Genomic DNA, 5,473 nt, shown 5'->3' with positions numbered 1-5,473 from the left:
GTGCATTTATGTGTTTATTTTTATACACGTTAACAGCCTCTGTCACGCACATAAACCAGTAGTGAGGGGCAACCGAGTGCCTCACACTGTTACGCATTTATGGGGACATGAATAAATCATTGTAGGCATTGTAGGCATTGTAGGCATTGTTGTGTGTGTGTGTGTGTGTGTGTGTGTGTGTGTGTGTGTGTGTGTGTGTGTGTGTGTGTACCTTGGCGATGGCCTTCTTGGGCTTGGTCTCAGGCTTGGGTGGAGCAGGTTTCTGCAAATTAAGCAGAAGTCAGTGAGAACTGATCAACTGAACAGTGTGTAGTTCTAGGAAGAATATTATCTATTATCTATATTACTAACATTACTATTAAGTAATATAGTAGTCTTTGATTGCCCCCCCCCCCCTCTCTCTACACTGTTTAAAATCCTGTCGCTTTAACCACAAGAGCTGCTTAGAGACTTAATCAGGACTAACACAGAACACCGAGGCTGTACTGGCTCCCACTCCCCGATATTATTCATAATAATCGAGTATACTTGCAACATATTTCCTAAGCAGCGGGTTCTGGCATTATTCCCGCGCTAAGTAGTTTTAAATATCTGCTTCTTCTCAAAAGGGGAAGCGACCCGCGGCCGCTGCACAATGACTGCATCGGAGGGGGAGTTCAAATTCTGGCCACTCGGTGTGAGAAAGTTTGCTGCAGAGCTTTTCCGGGCCGCTGAGCGAGAAGCCACGAGCTACAGCAACACTGCTGCGACTGAAGTACGTCATGTGACTCTTCCTCAGAATATCTCAGCTTTTCTTTAGAAATCACAGACACACAAATTCTTCTTACGCTGGGGGATTTACAATTACAAGTGGGAAATTCCCCCATCAGATTACAAAATGGAAAACACTAGAAAGACTACATTTCTGTTACGCAGTGCAGATAGCAGCCAATATGCAACATGCTAGTTTACTTTGAAAGGTGTTCAAAGACAAGGATCAGGATTTGCATGATCAGGAAACATGCAAAAAAAAAAAAAAAAGTACAGTTAGCATGTTTAGATCGTCAAAAGCTTAAAAGAAGTAGTTTGATAATTTGGGAAATACCCTTTTTTCATCTTCTTACACTCTCATGTCTGCTTGTTAAACATAACGCTAGCCAAGAGACGGTTAGCTTAGCATAAAGCTGGCTACAGCTAGCATAGTGACCACCAGAGGTTGCTTGGGGCCAAGAAATAGTCCCCCGTAAAAAGTTTTACACTTTGGTTTTTACCCAGATCAAACTAAATAAGATATGGTGTGTATATTTGTGAGCTTTAGTTTAATTTAAACTTGGAGAAGCCCCCCCCCCCCCCGTTTCCAGTTAATGCAAAGCTAAGCTAACCAGGTGCCAGCTGCATGACAAGCCTATTCCCAAAATGTCAAACTATGTCTTCAAAGTGCACATGCAAATGTACAAACACGAGCAAAGACTCAATACAGATGGGTCCAACATGCAAAGTACAACACAGATAAAAAAAAAAAAAACATGGACTTGTATGGCAGAGCTGCATGATTGCATAAAATATATTATCATTCATGTGCTAGATAATATTAGAGTTATTAGTTTTAAGAGGATTTGGGGAACAATTTGAGCATTTTGAACACAAATTGAACATTTTCCAGGAGTCATGTTGACTACTGTTGAGTCAACTTTAGAGGAGGATCGAATTGAGAGGAAAATGCTTCATTGTTACCGAGACAACCGTCTTCTAAACTCATCCTGTCACCATTGAATCATGCAGCCCCAAACGTCAACAAGGTGATGCAACACAGAGAACGGACAAAGACAACAGAGAAAAGACGTGCGTACCAAGACAGACGCAATCCTCAGGGAGCACGTTTATGGAATTTGTAAATTTGCCTTGATTGAAATCCATAAACTTCGGTGAGGACTTTGCTCTGAGCCTTGGCAGTATATGACACTTCCTATCCCACAAGAGGCGGGAGGCGGGGTGAGGAAGGAGAGAGGTGAGGACAGGAAGGGGGGGGGGGGGGGGGGGGGGGGGAGAACAAAACTTACCGCTGACAATCTCTCTGACCTTCTGGGGGTCTACCGGAGCAAGGGATGATCAATGAGAGAAAGAGAGAGAGAGAAAGAGAGAGAGAGAGACAGTGACAGAGAGACACAGATATCAGTTGTACCTTTGCAGGCTGATCTTGAGTGCTTGGTGACTGCTACAAGTGTCCTAATCATTAACCTGTCATGTGTCTATTCTCTCTCACACACACACACACACACACACACACACACACACACACACACACACACACACTCTCACAGTACAAAAAAAATACACAGCACGCAAACGCACAGCACACAAACACACATCGATCAACAGTTACCTCTTGCTTTGTGACTTTGGAGGCCTCCTTGCCCTCGGGACCCTCTGGAGACTGTAGGAAACAAGGAGACTGTTAATAGGGAACCACATAGTCCAATTTGGGGATTTTTTTTTTTTTGGGGGGGGGGGGGGGGGGGGGGGTCTTTAGTTTTAGAAGTGGTGTACATCACATGGAAGCTGGGAACCTTCAGCAGTCTGTGTCAAGTTGTTTTTGTAATCAATTAATTCCTCAAATAAAGTTGTGGAACTTTATAAGGGCTTAGAGCATCATAATAAAAGTACATGATGGCCGTCCTCACGCTCACTTGTGTCTCAAAAGATTCCATTTCCCCCCCCCCCCCAACACAGATTTGGTGCTAAATTTAACCATTGGAGAATTGATTTAAAAAAAAAAAAAAAATTAAAAATACCACATTGAGACACCAAGACCTCGAGAAACACCACAGAAAGAAAAGTCATACTGTGATTTGGTTTCAACAACTTTTGACATCTGCAATAATTTCATTCATCTGTGACCGGTAAGAGCTCAGAAACCCCTTTATTGTCAATAAGAGGAACATCACACATCCTCTGGACGCCCCCGGCCTCTGGTTTATGTACGGCGTCATTAACGTTGTAAAGGTTCATGAGGCTGTGACTGTCCTATAGGTCACAAACAGGTCATTCTATACAGTGACGTCAAGTCTCACTGCAATGAAAGAGCTCTAATGGGGACGAGCATCATCACGCGTGAATCCAAGAGCCTCAGCTCTCCTGTCATAATCAAATTATTCATTTACAAGTTTAGAGATGCATGGAGGTGGGAGGTAAAGGGATCCCTCTGAAAATGGTCATTGTGCCGCGCCAAAATTATATATTTTTTAAGTTTTACACCCGCCTTAACGACAAGCTAGCATCACATTGTTGGTAGCAGTGGACGCCTCAGGGGAACTGGTTTCATAGAACACCTCTAGCTTCGAGTCGGAGTCCGCTACCGCCTCTTGAAGACAGTAAGGTCGGGTCTTAGAAGGTAAGTGTGTGCGCTCACACAGCCGATGAATTGTGTGTGTGGATTTAGTTTTCTGGTTGTTTCCATCTGTCATTGTCAAAACATTTGAAATTATTGAATCACAAAGTTTTTCCTCTGTTCAGATACACTAATAAAGGAAGAGTTATAAAGCCGAATAAAGCAAATGAGCCGTATGTGAGAAAAGCCTTACTTCTTGAACAGAAAGCACACTAATGTAATGAATATTTACCAAAAAATATACTCTGTAACTATTTTCATAATCAATAAATTGGGCAGAAAACGCTAAAATAGTTAGTTACTGGCTGGGAATATTTGCTGGAGTTGTTAGTCTTTTATAATAGTAGTAACTGAAAATGTGGGTTTTGGACAGCTGGTCAAACAGAAACTAAAAAGCAATTCGAAAGCATCGACTTCAGCTTCAGGAAATGTTTCGCAATGTTCTGATATTTTATGGACCAAATGATGATTAATCGAGAAAATAAAGCGGCAGATTAATCCATAATGGAAAATAATCAAACGTATAACTTAGCTACAAAGTCCTGTTCACATGATACGATCATACAAACTAACAAAAAAACTAAACACTGAGTTATTAACACGCGGTCAGGTAGCCTAGTACAATATTTGATTCATGCATTGAGGAGTTTTATACAGTTGTGCACAATATTAAGAGTTATCAGAATCGTAAATGTCTCAAGTTAAATAATTAAAAAATGTTCTTATAATTGTGTATTTTTCTTAAAATATTAGAAACAAACTGGTGATGTTTTAAATAATTAAACCTTAAATTTGAATCCAAATCCGCATTTGCTTAGTCTGTTTATTTGTACTAAATATAATGTAATGTTCTGCTATCTGATGATATGTGATCCCTCTGGTCATTACCATTTTAATGGGTTCATCTTGCTTACATGCCAAGTAACCCGAGCCCCATTAATAAGCTATACTGGGACATAAACATGGATATTGACTATATAAGAGCGCATCACGAGGGCTGTCAGCCTACATGTAGGTCCTCACATCATGCACATGGTAGGACGCACATTTAGGCTGCAGGCAGGTGAGGAGCGTGTACAGTGGCGCCCACCCCCACCATGAAAAAAAAAAATAATAATTGTTGGTTAGACCCCGCAGGTTGGCAATCGCATCATTTGCATGTGGGCGACCTCCGCCCCTAGAGGCCCCCCATTCTCTGTCCTCAAAGGCGAATCTGCGCAGACAATGGCATGCTTTTAGATGGCAGGGGGGGGGGAAAAGCCAATTTCCACGTATGCGCCGATACAATGCGCTGGAGCTCGTCGACCACCGCTGTTTAGAAGTCACGGCCTCTTTTAACGCAGCGGCAATTGTCCCTGATCCCCTCTTTCTTTATTCCCTTTCTCTCCACGTCAATCTCGGTTGGTTCCATCGGCTTGGCGCTTGACATTCATCACCACCAGAAAACCAACAACGAGACAGGGAGGGGGTGATGTGTTTGTTTTTAAAACTGTTACACTACATGTTATTCACAATCGATAAGTCGCGCCTGCAATAATTGTCACCGCGCACGTCTCTTGCGAGATTTACGCATCCATCCATCCGGCGGGTCCGTCTGACATTCACCAGTGCGCACTAGTGGGACAGGGAAGTGGCGAATAAAAACGACCGCAAGAACGGCCATTGAGATGAACGCGGGGGACATTTAGGAGCGTCAAAGAGGAGAAATATATATTACAATAAAGATATGTCGTATACACGCAAAGACGTGTTAAATAAAAAGGAGAGGTCGCGGGCGAAAATACGCTTCCTCAAAACTTTGGCATCACCTCACCTGCCTCGACGTCGCCACAGAAATCGCGCAGCGCAATTTTCCTCAAATGCAAGAGCAAAAAAAAAAAAAAAGAAAAAAACTACAGTGAAGTGAGCTGGGTGGCACGGACGACACTCACCTTTCTCTTCGGCATTTTACGCGTGATTTATTCTCCACCAAGCACGGACGAATTGAGGTCAAACCCGAAGGTCCAGAAGAGGCAAATTTGAACTACCTCGGAATACGGGATCAATATCTAGGCACCTTCGATAATATGTTGATTATATGCACTCCCCAAAACTCTACAGGCCTAC

The 5,473-nt window shown here is 42.7% G+C and overlaps 1 long non-coding RNA gene across 1 annotated transcript; it reads right to left on the bottom strand.

Annotated features, from left to right (window-relative positions):
- Window positions 1-178: 178 nt before the first annotated feature.
- Window positions 179-5,473, bottom strand: LOC137870842 (uncharacterized). The gene is made up of 4 exons (XR_011102753.1): window positions 5,299-5,473; window positions 2,363-2,413; window positions 2,040-2,069; window positions 179-262 (listed from the first exon to the last, which is right to left on the bottom strand). It is a non-coding gene; the product is annotated as an uncharacterized lncRNA (long non-coding RNA).

Source organism: Cebidichthys violaceus, unplaced genomic scaffold (assembly GCF_023349555.1).
Source record: "Cebidichthys violaceus isolate CVI_PGR_0920_01 unplaced genomic scaffold, fCebVio1.0.p SCAF_14, whole genome shotgun sequence".
Lineage (NCBI taxonomy): Eukaryota > Metazoa > Chordata > Actinopteri > Perciformes > Stichaeidae > Cebidichthys > Cebidichthys violaceus.
Note: the sequence above shows the minus strand (reverse complement) of the source record. Positions and strands in the feature narration are given on the sequence as shown.